Genomic DNA, 16423 nt, shown 5'->3' on the forward strand with positions numbered 1-16423 from the left:
CCTAAGATATTTTTTGAGAATAGACTATTTGACAGAATCTTGCACCTTTTTCTTTAGTTTCCCTCAGGCTAGTATCTAATTGGTTCCTGACTAACCTCAATGACCTTGCCTGGAATGCCTTTCTAGATATATTCTTTGGGGGGGGGGGGGGAGGGGGAGGAAGGGGGGAGATAGGGACGGTCATGGGGAGACAGAGTAATTTATATTTAATTTCAGCACAAAAAGCAGAAAGTAATTGTGCCGCTCCTCAAATTATAACTGCACTCAGAAATCAAAACATTATGTTGTAGGTATATAAGGAATAGAACAGTAAAGAAAAAAATGTTGAGATTAATATGAAATTATACTATAAATGTGAGTATATCCAAACTTCAGCTATTGCAGACAATTTTGCAGACAATACAAGGGTAAAGAAAATAAGCCGAGTGATATGAGAAAGGATAAAAAAACCCTAAGTAATAAACTAAGCTTTATTTATCTTCTAAGCCATTTCCTTTGTGCTACTGATGAAAAATAAAATGAAATAAAATTGTAAGAAATATGAAAACAACTTATTCACAACAAGAAAGAGCTGTTTATGGGAAAAATTTGTAGAAATAATAAATGAAACCAGAATAGCTACAAAATGCAACTCAAGTTATTGTTTTCCGCTTGGCATTTTAGTTCCGTAGTTTCACTGCTGCACTTTTTTGTTATGCTTATGGCTAGAAGTCTCAACAAAGACTACACAAAGCCAGAACCTTTCATCTGACCTTTCTTGGTCTGATTTCTTTTCCAATGGGAACAGAAGAAGACCAGTCCTACTTAAAAAATGTAAACCTTCCTCTTGGACAGTATGTGAACATTGGATCAATTTTCAGAGTTTTAACTGAATTTTTTCTACTAGTATTAGATATCATAAAATAATAAATATTGCTCAGTGTTTACTTATTTAGCAGCTAATAAGACCTTTGCAATTCCGTATTTCCATTCACCAGACGTTGCTAAGGCTCTAAGTTTAAAAAAAAATCATAAAATATATTTGAATTAAACTTCAATGGTAAATTAAAAAGTGTTTAATTTCTGTGCAGAAGAAATGACAAACAACCATCAGTTTCAACACCAGAAGAAATATGTCTGGTGAAAGAATTAACAGAATTGACTATGGGGATCAATGCAACTAAAAGATAAGACTTTTAAAGATACAATTTACTCATTTCAATAATGTCAGAGTGAAAGTCCCAATCAACTCTAATCCGAATTAGAGACATACAGTGTTTTGAACAACTAAATCTAAACTAAACAATTTTCTTACTCAATATCAAAATAATTTCATATACAATTCTATATTAGTAGAGTAAGAAGGCATTAATTAATTGTCATTTTCCAGCCTATTTTTCTACTGCTACTATTCCTGAAAGGTGTAATCAGAACAGAAAATTCAAGATTATTTTTCCCTGTATGCAGAAAAGAGACAGCCATTTCAAATTTATTCATGAAGTAAAAGGAGTGCACTTATTTGCAGTGTATTTATCTCATTTCATATAGGCCCACAGCCCAGCAGCAGTCCAAAATATTTAAGTGTACCTAGCTATGCTCATCTATTGTAACACTTTTCTTTTCTGTTCAGCAGATATTGATGACTACTTTCATGACAGGAACCAGCACTGTCCTTCTAAGTAAGGGGACTATTCTTTGTATTTGTTACATTTTATACACATACATTACTAAATGATGCAGTGTAAATTGAAAGTCAATTTAAAGCTTCAAGATCTATACCTATAATGCTTTCATTCTCAGTGAGAAAATCATGGACTTTCAGATCAAGGAATGGCTGAGTCTACTGGCATCACATGCTAAACCATTCTAATAGAAAAAGTATTGATCTGAAATCTTGAAACTTCTCCAAAGTGAGCTACAGGATGGTAAAAATGGAGAATAAAATAAAACTTCAGAATGATAAATAGTGTGTTTATACTGAATTGGAAGATGCCATATAAGCAATCAAAAAATAAAACCATTGAAGCTTTTAGATGTAGGGCAGCAACTGGATCTCAACTCAATAGCCCGATCACTTACTAAAAGTATCCGTCAGCATAGCTTTTACTCTCTGCATGGGGGTGTCCATCCCCTTTCTTGGAGCCTTTTCCTTTTTTGCCTTTTACGGGCTTGACTGAGCCATACCTTTATCTCTCTCTGAAAACAGGATCTTGCATAGCAAATTAAACATTTAGCATCTTACAGGTCCCATCAGCTGGGCATTTGTATTTTTAATTTTTTATAAGCTGTAGCAGGTGATGAAGTAGACAATGTCTTTCTTAATGCAAAACATTTTAATTTAATAGATGAAACAAAGTAACTAAGGAAAAAAGATTTTAAAGCAATTTAGAAAATCCTAAATGCTTATTTAGTTTCATCTAACCAACCAAAGTCATCATACACTTTATAAAAATGTAATTAGCATTCTTAAATTACATGAACACACAGAAAATCATGGTCTACTTTGGTCTCAGTTCACTTATCAGAATACCACTTTTAGACCATTTACCTTATCTCGAGGAAGCTGGATTTTCAAACAAATGAAAAATGACCACATTCTCCCCATGTGCCTGGCAACTATCCTACTGAATAATAATAATTCAATGGTATTTTTATTGTACCTTCATTGTATGTCTTTATTAAAAGTTATTTCAGACTTTTTCTTTCTCTTGAGTGGGCCGGCCTGGAAATCTAGGGCATCTGGACAGCAAGAAAAATATCCATATTGTATTTTCCCCATTGTTTTGTAGTTAGAATCATGGAGGTACATGACCTGTAATCACCGGCCTTGAGGCCAGCTCCTCCTTTAGCACTAAGGACTAGGTGCTTCTAGATGCTAGAGCTGATGGTAGCACAAGCTACCCCTTCCTCTATCCACAGTAGTTGGCTAGATAAAATATAGACTGTTTTGCTTTATTTCACTTCTAGGCCATAGTGTCTGGTGCTTAGGCATAGCTTCCCATGTGAGTTTATGTCAAACTTCAGAAAAAGAGAGTAAGTTCTGTATAAAAACAAATTCGTTCCTAAGTATTCTCCTTTCTTTGCTTTCTGTTTTTCTGCCTGTATTTCAAGCTTACTCAGTCTTTTGTGTGCTACCTTGTAAACTGCAACTCTAAATTAATCTTTTACAAATTTAAGTATCTCCAGCCACTTATTTATACTTTTATAATGTGTAGAATTCAAAATGTGTAATTCCCAAAGTACAGTCATAATGATTTTTGTAAGTTATTATGGAACACTCATGTTGGTACTTAAAAGGCATTAATTTACTAAAACATGCTAATGCAATCACATGCAATCCTCTGACCATAGCCCTCTTCTTATAACATATGCTCTTTGCAAAATGGATTGCTTGCAGAGCACCTGGTACACAGGCATTCTTCAGGCACTGCAGAGTGATGGACCCTGATGACTGACTGGGGTTCCTTGGTAAGACAATAACACAACCGAAAGGAAATAATTAACTGCAAACAAATAAGCATGAAACTTTCTGAACCTAGACTCAGTTTGGACCCTGGGCCCTAAGTTACAGGTATCACAGCATAGATGAATCTCAGAATTTCGATCAGACGAAAACCAGCCTTAAGGACTAGTTTAGAGAGACAATGCTCAGAAAAGTGCAAAGTTGTGGGAGAAGTCTACGGCAGGGAACAGACACTGATACCTTTTGCTGAGTCAAAAAAAAAAAAAAAAAAAAAAAAAAGGAAAAATAGAAGCAGCAGCCTGCAGTCCATTCTCTGGATATACTTTCTGTAAAATGGGCACCCAGTCAACAAGAGAAAATTAACTGTCCTACTTTCCCATATCTTCTTAATTTTATTAAGGAGAAAAAAACCCAACCCTCTTCCCACAAGAATCAAGGTCTTCTTGTCCTAATTTATACTAGTAGATGCCATGGCTACATCCCTACAAACCAAATATTGTGGATCCAGGGAGGGGTAGATTGTGCTACCATCAGCCCTAGCATCTAGAAGCACCTAGTCCTGTTCCCTTCACTCCTCCCCCAAGGCTGGAGCCATATGGAAGAGCATTTGGGGTCTCAGACCAAAGACTTACTGATTCAGCTACTGCTTTATCTTCTGTGAATCATTTCACAGGCTGGACTAGCTCTTCCTGATGGTTTCTGCTGGAGTAGGTCCAGCTGCTACCGCTGTTCCCCCTCAAGATAGCACTGTTAGCACCCTCGCACCTTCCAGTCCTACAAAATTATGCTGGGGCATGATAGATGAGGGATCTTTCCTCATCTATCTGTGCTCGAGGAACATGATCTCAATAGCATAAGCAGTCTGCTGTTGGAGGATTCACGGTGAGAGTTTGGAGGCAACCCATGAGAAGGTGAGGCAGCTGTTTCTGTAGAGGCAAAGACAGCAAATTCATCAATCTCTACTTCTGTTTAGAGGTACACAATATATTGGTAGCCAGACCCAATCTGCCAAACACCCAGTGCTACTTACAGCACAAAGTTTGCAACTTTTTATGTGGATGCATAAAGTGAATTCAGCGGGCACAGCTAAACTAGTAAGGAAAATAGTGTCAGTGCCTGTTCTTTGGCACTGAAACCAACTAGCATTGTCTGGCCATATGTATTTCTCTTAACCTCCAAAACAGGGTGGCTGGCCCATGTTAACTTCTGATCCAGGCCTGGTAGTTGTTTCAGAAAGAAATATTTGGTTTGGGCCAAGCTATGCCAAGTATCCTCTGATATTTTAACAATATTGCTGATCAAATTCCTGTGCCAAAGAATATTTGCTGACACCATGCTATTATGGACAATCAGAACACTCTAGTATGGTCCAGAAGTTCCAGGCAGCTGTGAAAGAGACAGAGATCTCTACCAATACTGGCATATCACCACTGGGTAGGACCTACCCCAAATGAAGAAACAAGCAGTCCTTGTCTCATTCTTAAGTGCCAATTAGTCAATACCCTTGCCTAAGCCCATGCCAAATCCTATATTATTGTTCATTACCCATGAAATGGGGAAGCAACCAGACAAAAGTGTTGAGAACTGTAGGCAGGTATTTCCCTGTTGTGACATCTTGTGCCTTTGCTAGCCCACTGCATGAGATAGTGTAGGGAAGGAAGAACTCTGAAAAATAATCAGGGGAGGCAAATGTTATTCATGAGGATGTACTTACAAGAAATATTACAGTAATAACACCGGTTAATGGGAAGAGACAATATGATTGCATTCAAAAGGAAAACACCACAGTACTAAAACTGCCAATGCAGCAGCTAGTCTGATTGAATGCTTGGAGGTAGGGGACTATATGCCTGAGTCTTCTGGGATGCCAGGAAAGGCCAAGATACTTCAGTTATGCATGTATACACTTCAATCTTGCAAGCAGTGTGAGTTGGGATGTACTTTATTACTTAGTATAATTGTTAATTAGCCTGTTATACGTGTCACTGATGCTTCATGACTGGAATTCCCCTTTGTGCACAGGCTTCTGAAATTTCTTCCCAACATTGGGTGCTTTGTCCCACTTCTGCTCATCTCTATAATGTCAGTGTGTACCCCTAAAGCAATCTATTTTCCATGAGACTTTAGTTTCTTCCCAATCACCACTAAAATGAGTACTTGTATCAAGTCCAAAGATCATCTTGTTCATTCTAAATACCACTTTTTAGTGCTACAATAAAAAGATTTTTAAAAAGCCAAACCAAAAAACTAAAAGCAGAGACTGTGTTCTTGAACCTGCCCCTTAATACCTTATCACTGTGGCAGGCACCAGTGAAAGAATCCAGTGTCTCTACCTTTACCACCAGCGTCCTTGTAGTAGTCCTTTGGATCACACACTACAATTCATAATCTTGATTTAGCTGTTTACAAATGACATCTTCATCTCCCAGGACGTGAACAGGAAGAAGTATGTTCAAACTATGCTGGAGGATGACTTTTCAGAAGCCTCCTCTTGAAGCAGATCACTGAATATGATCATGGTGCCAAAGGAAATAAAGCAAGCCAGAAGAATGACTCAGTAATCCTGCGGCAGGCATTCTCCCACTCATTAACTATTTCGTATGACATTAACAATGCTAAGCATAAAATACAACCCAACATGAACTGAGACTACCCAAACCTCATTGCTGAGCGCCTTTTGAACAGAATTGATGGAGTACCTCTCACCCGACTTACGCACATAGAAAATAGGGAACTCTTTATGGAGATAGAAGATGCAGGTGTGATTCCCTAAAGGTTAGATAGCTCCTCAAAACCTAACTTCCTGCCTTTTGGATTAGGTAAGTACTCTTAATCACTAGGCTATTGTATTAATAGCTTCAGAAACTACTGTATTGTATACAAAACCCAAACCTGTTAGTTTATGAGTTCTCTGAACCCTAAACAGATCTTAGGAGTGAGGTTTCCTCTTTCAAATAAATGAAAAATCTTACATAGGAAAGAAGCACTGAAAAAACAAGTATCAACGCAGCTCTGGATGTATGCAGTACCAGAAATTTAAACTTATCTACATTCATCAGAAAAAAAAGAAAAAAGAAAAAAGAAACCCACAGACTCTAAAGAACTTCAGTTCAAGGCTTTTTATTTTTTATTTTTAATTAAATAGATCACTCGCACATATTCCTAAATTCTATATGAATTTTACTTTAGCTGTTTATGTCGTATGTTTGTGTGCATGCATGTGCACTCAGGCACTGTGTAATTCAATGAACATGAGATAAGAAATATTAACCTCCTCATAGGCAGCAGATAAAGGCATCATTGACGTATTCCATCTACAAATAGTGGCTACTGACAAACAAGGGATTCCTACAGCTGCAAGCTTAGGAACATTAACAGACTTCTTTCTGAAGCATTTCTTCTCAACTACAAAGTCACATACCATATTCAAATAAGGAAATCTTTATTCTGGGTGAGAAAACTCAACTGTTATTTCAGGGAAATGCAACTTAGATAAAAATAAGAAATAAAACATCCTCCATTCTTTCAGGAGCTTTGGCAGTAGCCTACCTAATCTGATACCATATAGAATCAGTCCCTTCCTAAACTACTTGACCCATTTATCAAACCTCACTCTGATTTTGATAGCAGGCTGTGGTTGTAGAAATGTCTCTTTGCAGATCTGTCTCCAGGTCCATTGAGATCTCTTTCCCTTCTGGAGCTTCTTTCAGCCATATGGCCTACAGTTGTTCCAAAATGTTTTGTTTAGTGATTCTCATTGAATTCCCATGCACAGTGCAAAGAGTAGCTTTACAAATTTTTCTATCATTCCTCACCACTGAGAATAGCTGAGTTACACTGACAGTTCTTGAGTGTTCCTTGGTACTGAAAAACAACCCTTAAGGGATGTAACTTACAGTTTTGTGAGGAATAGCTTTCAGAAGGTTTAGAGTTTTGTATGTGCAATAACAATACAAGCAGCAGGAGGGCAGTTCACCAATATAAAACAGATCTGACTCAGTGCTTTACTGAGATTCTGTCTGTTATTATTTTAGAGATTCAGCCTGACTATATTAATCAGCACTAAGAAATGGACTGCAAGATCATGTAGCTGCACTTTATCTTGACATAGAGAGATCACCTCCAGGTAATAAAAACTAGTTTAGTTTCTTTGCCCATATAATTTCTGCCTTGCTGATAAGACTGTCAAAACCCATGTCATTTATGATTGCTACAGATGCTATTCTGAGATACACTTGTCAGTGAATCAACTGATACTGCCAATAAACACACAACAGGTGGTAAGAACTTTTACCTATACTGCCTTTTACTGCATGTCAGAAAAGCAGTGCACATGGGCAGAATATGAACTGGCTTTATTTTGGGTGAGAAAACCGAACCATTATTTCAAGAAAATGCAACATACATAAAAACAAGAAATAAAACATCCTCCATTCTCTTAGGAGCCAGTAGTCTACCTAATCTCATAGTGTGTAAAATCATTCCCTGCATACAGTCAATCTGATAAATGAACTAAACCAATTTAAAACTAAACAATGTTAAATGCAGGAGAAAACATTGTCATGGTTTGTGCTTCAAAACCACATGAAATAATCAGAACAATAAATGAAAAAAATAAACATAGTATTGACCCCCATTTTTCTTTAAATCAGTGAGAATGGTGTGTGTCCATTCCCTTTAAAAAACAAAATTCAAAAAATTCTTCATAATTATAGGATTAAGGTAGTAATCCCTGTCTAATGCCTTGCATCTAATGCCAGCACACGGAACAGATGCAATGAGAACATATTACTGCTAGGAGCCATTCAGATACTCTCAGACAAGAGCTGGTGATGTGTCAGTAGCATCCAAAATCCATAGGTTCTCTCTGCTCTGTGCACTGCCTACTCCCATCTCAGCCATCTCCTCTCCTCTGTGCATGCCAACACATTAGTCTGAGGATGTAAGTACAAGTGATTCTTAAACTATGGTAGAGTATGAATTGGAGGAGAAAGTATAAGAAATACTGTCAGAATCAATACTTTAGCCCAACCAGATTACATGTGTTGGTAAAAACATTCTGGAAATTCAGCTAGCAACTTCTGGCTTATCTCTTGCCTAGATTCCAATAGGTAATATGAAGTAGCAATTGATAAGTATTTTCTAATCTGGGGTACGGCTGCAAGCATCTAAGCACTGAAAACGCTATGGAAGGTATTATATACAAAATAACATGCTTCAGAAGAAGAAAGTAATTCCCTATTTTAATTTTTTTCGGCAAAACAGAACAACCCTACTGACCTCCCAACACAAACCTTTTCAATGAAGAGATAAGAGAGTTTGAGATGCTACCGTTTAATTAGGAGAAGAGAGACGCTCTTAACATCTTAATTCTATAAAGCAATATAGAAAACATTTTAATAATTTTTGTTTTAAGCAAACTGAATGCTCTGTGAAATTACTGGCCTTAGAAATATCAGATAATCTTCCCAATCTTTAGATCCTTTTTTACTGTACTATACCTCCTTAGAACTCACTTGAAGACCTTAGTCCCCTTCTTGAATATTATAATGACCGTGAATATGCCAGAAAGAGTCAGTATACGGTACTAGCACTAGTTATCTTAATTCCATTCTTTAACTTCAGGATTCCTCTAAACTTAACAAAAACTTACATACTGTTAACACTTCTCAAAAATCGACATGAGTGAGCCTCAGAAAAAAAAGGAGATACCTATCTATCACATTCATACTTTTACTTCATGAATAACAGTTTGGCTTCTCTTAAGGAACTTCACCGGATTCAAAAGCTATGCACAAGCTACAAGTGCATTCCATAGCATGCTGTACAATCCTGGACAATCTTTTCTAGAGAAGGGGACTTTTCATAGTGGTGCAGCTCCCCTGTAATCCGCACATACTGGTTTTCACATGAAAACCATGATACAGCAGTGTGTGCCTTATTCTCATCCCAGCCTGCAGCTGACATCTTTGTAGGTCAACTTTTTAACTTCGTATATCTTTGTATTTTTTTTTTATTCCTCTCCTTTTTGCTTCAACATTTACATTTAGTCTTATTAGGTACAAAGATTTATATTAGGGTTATTTATTATCTCTATCCCTCTAACATCTAGCAGTATAAGCTTGGAGTTAGCATGTGTACAATATGTGCACTCAGACTTGAAGGTAGGAAGTGCATCTTGGTCCTACAGATACAATCTAAAAGAATCTTCAGAAAAGAAGAAAAATCTGCAACCAATGTTTAACTACATTTCTTACATTTTAAGACACTATTCATCAGATTTGGGGGAAGTTTCTTTCTTTCAAAGAAAGTTTCTTTCTTTTAAACTTCCCCCAAATCTGATGAATACTGTCTTAAAATGACATACAGGATAAGCTGAAATTTGAATGGGGTTATCACCACTGCTTTCTCTGTTCCTCCCATTATTGCCCCAGCATTTAGACACAGTCTAAATATAATGATAAATCTTATTTTTATGTACTAGTGATATTTCTGTAACACTTGAGAACTCCTAACACAAAACAGGTACACTGTGCTAAGCAATACAGCCCACAGCAACAATAACTACATAACTATATATATACGCATGAATGTAGGTGTATATACATGTAGTGAGAACACCTGCTGAAGATCTGGTGAGGAATCAGTGACTGGCAGCGTACATAGTAGCAGGCCCATTGTGTGAAACTATGCACTGACCAAATTCCCATCAAGGTCAGGCATGCATATTCCATTTTGTCAACAACGTCTAGCTGCTTTCCAGACAGTAGCTACTCAGGTTAGCACAGCTGAGATGAGGAAACACTTCTAGTAGATTTAAGGGGTCCTTAGGAACAACAAGTTGACTCCCACCTGGGCGTCTGACCTGTGTGTCCTACCCGTGCCTCCAGCAGCCTCCCATTGGCAACCCCTCCTTGTGGTTCCTGGGGCTCCCCATGCAGTCTGTAGAGTAAGTCCTTTGTTAAACTTATCCTGCTTAACCCCTTATGAACCTTGAGTGTCTCTCTCCGCTGGTATGTGACCCTCTCTTGTCCACCTTGTGGTCACAATACACACATAAATTATATATAATATTATACATATATATATACATGGGTGCACATGTGCACATACACATACATATATATATGTGTGTGTATATATATACATGCACACATATAACCTGCAAAACTTGAGTCCTTTTTAATCGTACTGAAGGCAAAGGGTATCAAAGATTTTAAATACCTGAGCAGGAACATGACACTCACCTCACATAATCTAATTTTTCAATGTTGCTCTTACAATCAATTAAAATAGATTCTTTACTACAGTAATTCAATCCTTGTTCCTGCAATGCTAAAAAGCTGAGAATTTTTGTACTGTTTAGAAGTATTATCAAAGTACCTAAACCCTTTAGGACCACCTACAATACCAGTGGATCAGGGACTATAACGAAGTCATACTCCATAAAGATCATACCTTTGTGCATAAATAAAGTTACAAATACACACACATGTACATGTACATACATACATATATAAATACATATATATATATATATAAGACTATTCAATGTATTTGCCTTCCCTGAGAGACTGTAATTGTGCACACCCACAGGACTGTTGAGTACCTGTGGTAGCATACCTAAGAAGGTGATGTATGTTTTTTATATGTTTAACATTAATTCTTAAATAGTGAAGCTCTTTTAATTTTTTATTTGCATTCTATTCAATTTTTATGGCAAGTAGCCCAGTGTACAGTTCACAGAAAGAAAAAATTCATCATATGTTCATTGGTGAAACTGATAAAGTTCGTATTCTGGGAAGAGCAGTTGGGCTCCACTGAAGAGAATGGACATAACCTACCAAGATTTGGCATTTTTGCCTTATTTTCTGCTTAAAAAAATTTTTTTTTCTAAGGAATGTAAAAACTATAGTAAATGATAAAGGAGACTGGACTCTGGAACAGTACGTTTGTGCCACAAGTGCATGTATCCTACTGTGAAGAACAGTCACAAAAAGGTACCTAAAAAGAAACTATAAATAATGTGAACAGCCAAAATAAAACTCTTAATGTTCACATGCCTGACAGACCTGGCTAAAGCACTGTGTCTTTACAGTGAAAAAATAAACTGCTATGGTACAAAGCTAGAGAAAAAACACTATGGACACAATATTCTGCATGTTATCAAAAAATCAAAGTAGAAAGACTTACCACTTCTTCATGGGTAGCACTTTCTACATTAATACCATTAACCTAAAAGCAGATATGATAGAGAGAAAACAATTTGCAATGTGTAAGCTGGCTAAAGAAATAAACATAAAGCCAAGTATGAAACAAACGTGTCTGCAGAACAAGCAAATGTTTACTGACCTGTATTATTGCATCTCCTATGAATAACATTCCTGTTTGGTCAGCTGTGGGATTACAAAAAGAGTACATTTGAATTGAAAAAGGTAGTGAAAAATAATGCTATATTGCCTTTCAGCACTTGGTTTAGCGTACTGTTTATAACAGTCACCTGAAACTGCTTTGCTTGTGAAAAATACCAGTGGCAATCAGTTACCATCCTGTAAAGCTAATAGATTCCTTCCAATTTTAAGCAAATTAAGAGTTACTTTCCATGCACAAAGAACTTTTTTAATATGGAGCACAAGTGTAATTTCTCACTAATGAAGGATTTCATTAAATTATGTGGAAAGCGTATTTCACACTTTTCATTAGTCTTCTACAAAAGGAAAATAGGAATTTTGAAAACTGCTTAGCAGCTCCTTTCCCCCCAAACAAATTTACAGGGACTGCTATAATTAAAGAGGCTGTGCCTAGAATATAATACCACTCTTTAATATGAAGTTTGAGTTAGCTTTGTTCCTGAGAGTAACATAATACATTATTTCCGTGTGTGATTTGCATGTGTCCTGCCTTGCAGAATTAATGGGAACACTGTAATGAAACTGTAAGGAAAAATAATTCTGTATAGGTACAAACAATGACATTTCTGGAGGTGTACTCACTGATTTTTAAATTCCGTAATTTTTAGTGGAATTTGAGGACATTTACCTCTTGGAATTTAGTACTTAATTAAAAGCAAGGCTCTGATCCTACCAAGATTGATGTGGTTAACTTAAGTATATGAACAATCACATATACGATTGTGTAGGATAGGATAGTGAACAGGATTGAAATTCTAGCTGAGGTATGAGGATAAAGTCAAAGGGTGCAGGAGGCATGCCGTGCCCACTGTATGAGCTTGAGCAGTGAACAGAGAAATACTGTATGTGTTTGTATGAACAATAATGAAGCACAACAGAAATGGGTCAGCAGCTCAAGCAGCTGTTGTTGACACTCCTTATACCTATGCTATATGGGTTTCAGAAGTTTTGTTTCAGACTAGTTAGTCTGGTCTCCCAGACTGAATGGTCCCACAGCCCAGGTGAGGCAAAGCTGCCTAAGGAAAGCTATTGCACAAGCCTTCACTTTCTGGGATGTTGGCCCCTAAGCAGCCCATCCAGAGACGCACCAGCATCCTGTTGTTTGTGCCACACAGTGACATACTCCTGATGCCAGTAGTAGCTACAATGGGCTACATCGGCAGAAGTAGGCCTTACTTACAAGTGATACAATGGTACCTGCTATTTGAACCTCCTTACAGTGAAGCAGAACTTCAACTTCAGTTGAACAAAGGTGTAATACCAACAGAGTAAGATTTCAACCTTCTCCAGGAGGGCACCCTTAATGAAGCAGTCCTGGCCCTCCTGGATATTATTTGGTCTGTGTGGGGGTGATGGCAGGACCCACGCTCCAAATCACTGCAGCAAAGCAGCTGTAATCATACATACTTCAATGGCTGCCACTCAACTAACCTACAGGCCTCCAATATGATGAGGATGTCATGCAGCAGGCAGTGTTGTTTCCTTGAGGGCCTCTCTTCTTGGCTTGTCTGGGAGACCAAAGCAGCTGATGTCACCACTGGAAAGATTTTAACTGGAAATGGTGACACTTGACAAAAGAAGTACAATAAAAGAGAGGTGGGGGCACAAGGAGTTTGAAAAAAAGTTCTGAAAACAACAGAAGGGCCAGCAAGAAGGGAAAGCCTACTGAGCCAGGAGAGGTTTGGGTGGAAGATGAGTTGCTGCTGGAAGAGTGAATCATGAAGAGCCAGAGGCTGGTAGTTGTAACCGTCCTCCTAGTTGTTGACCTAGCCATGACCCACTACCTAATTCTGGTGCAGCACAGCCGTATAATCTTGACTCAGACTTCTGTGAAAACTGCTACATTTTGAGAAAGAGCTATAATAAAATATGCAGATAAGCATCATGCAGATAAGAAAGTCAAAATTGCAGACACAGGTAAGATTGTTCTGACGGGGCTAGTTTGCAGCTGAAGATGGAAGAGGAAAAACACTGACATGAAAAGGTAGAAAATCTCAAGAGAGAAAAGCAGGGAACTGGAAGATGGTAATTCAGCAACACTGAAGATCAAATCTCTTCCAGGGAACAATGGAGGCTGAACCTTCCCCACCTGGCTGATGACTTCCAGGCCAGCAAAGACTCACTAGGTGTCCCCCAGGGGTAATGAGTACTGCAATACCAATGTATCGTGTGTATTAGCCAATATATATTACAGCTTAAGAGCACAAAGCATTTATATTCTTGCAGAGTCTCTGCACAGTTGTGTGTGCCCAGACAAAGTAACTGAGAGAAGGTGGGTTACAGGATTGATACCAAATGTTCTGTGATCTGAAACAAAACATTGAAAATAAGGACAATCAGGAGATTTGCTCCAAAAATGCAATATTGCTCCAAACCAAAACAATAATGTAGAAACCTCCATGGTTGCTGTAATGGCACTAGCTGTCATCATGGCCAGTGATGGTAGTCTGGCAAACCATCTTTGAAAGTCTCTTATTTTGATATCAGCCAATGGTCTATAATTTAAAATCAAAGATGGCTTCTAACAAAAGTATTTTGCCCAAATCAAATTGCAAAGACGTGCGAAAAGATGCAGAACTCATATTATAGGTTACAAGTATATTACAAATTGATGTTATCGGAAAGACTAAACAGATACTACCCCTTTAAAACAAATAATTTTGCGACCTAGGTGAATGCCAGCTCTAAGGGAATTACTCAGTTTCTCGCAAAAATGTATAAATCTACAAAAAAAACTGACAAGAAGCTGTGGTTCAGGGAATTAACCTAGTTGCTACTAAAATAAGAGAGAAAAAGAGAGAAAAAGACAGTTCTGTTTCTCTAGGACATATTTTAAATATTGAAGACAAGTGGATATATCATTTAAAACTTCACTGGTGTTTTCACTGGAATTATATGCTCTCTACACAACAAAAACATTTCTAACTTCAAGTAAAATGTTCCAATTTATGTGGAGTCAAGTTTCACTTGAAATAATATATAATTTTGGTACCAATACCAATAATTTCAGTGATCTTGAACTGAACATGGCCAAAAAAAAAAAAAAAACTTTCAAAAGAAAATAAGCACAAAGTAGTTACAAGCAGAAATGTACCAGGCTTTAAAAGAACATTAAATGTATGCTGCAGCAATTAGTGTTAAAACACTTTTAGTCTTCATCTTAATTATCCTTTTTTTAAAAAAAAAGCTTTAAAAGTACACTGATAAAATTCACAAATGATACTGCAGTAGGAAGAAAGCATCTGGGAAGTCCAAAGGGAATGAAGTAGATGAAATGATATGAAATTAATCAAATAAAAATTTCTTACTTTTAAGAATGTATCAGACTTGAGACACTTTCCTGAAAGCAAGTTGCCCATCATTGAAGTCACTCAAAAATTCAGAAAGAGTCATGGACTATGTGAAATTATTTTGCACTTGATGAGAAGAAAAAGGAAGTAGAAGTAATTTTTTCTAGCTTTACCTTGTTTGTGTTTCATATTCATTAGGGCTGGAGGAGAGCTGTATTAAATTTTCTAAACTTTGTAAGGTTGTGAAGCTGTAAATTTTACAGAACAGATGCTAGGGAAATCCTGACTTACCACATGTTAATTCATGCACAAATCATAGTTCCTAATACAGATTCGATTCTTCAAATAGTTTATTGTGCATATTTTCCTACATTTATCAAAATAAATATTTCCATTTAATTTTTCAAAAATTGTTAAATTCCTGAATTACATAGGAAATATACAAAGCAGTAAGTTCTCTGACACTGTATTAGTTTTGCACAAAAACATGATCAGTTTTAAGTATATGATTAGCTTCATTGACTTTACGGACCTCTCAACTCATAGGCTTAACTTTAAATATAGACATAAGTATTCACTGCATGAGGAAAATGAAAATCATTAATTAAGAAACCAGATGAAATAAAACAAAGACTGGAGAAACTGGTAACCAGAGTACAAGAGACTCCTTAAAGCTGTACAGATGTGTTTTTCCCTCCTCTCCCATGAACTAGTCGAAGTGTCCATCATGACTGTAAAGAGACACTTGGTGCCATTTGTTTTATTACTATATTTTAAGGACAAACAATTTGACATTTCTAATCAATATTTGAAAGTGGAACTCTCTTACTTCAGACATTGAAAAATACCTTGTTGGAAAAGCTTTTTAAGTGCACACATTCTTTACAGTACTATGTTAAATTCCATTTCTTTGTTTAAAGCAAAAAAAAGGTCCAAATTTCTATTCTTGAATATGAGGTTCCCTCAGCTTAGTCTTCCTCCTTTTCATATGTGTCCAGTTTATCATATAAAGAAAAGCTTTTAACTCACTCAATAACAAAATGTGTTTCAAAACACCATGTCATTATTCTAAAGCACGAGGTTGCCCACACTGTAGTAAGTAAACTACTGGTAGTACATGGGAAATTTTAGGACTTGTTTCCTCACTTCTCTCAGTGCCTGTGGAGCAGGCAGAAAAAGATGGCTTCATGTTATTGAAGTACTGTGTCTGCCTACACACCCACTTAGGAATTCACTCGTAGACCCTACATGTACACAAGCCTGAAGTCTGACACACTGCA

The 16423-nt window shown here is 37.0% G+C and overlaps 1 pseudogene; it reads right to left on the reverse strand.

Moving 5' to 3' along the window:
• Window positions 1–16423, reverse strand: part of LOC135330446 (gamma-2-syntrophin-like) — a 108415-nt pseudogene that overhangs the window by 67192 nt on the left and 24800 nt on the right.

Source organism: Dromaius novaehollandiae, chromosome 21, assembly GCF_036370855.1.
Source record: "Dromaius novaehollandiae isolate bDroNov1 chromosome 21, bDroNov1.hap1, whole genome shotgun sequence".
Classification (NCBI taxonomy): Eukaryota; Metazoa; Chordata; class Aves; order Casuariiformes; family Dromaiidae; genus Dromaius; species Dromaius novaehollandiae.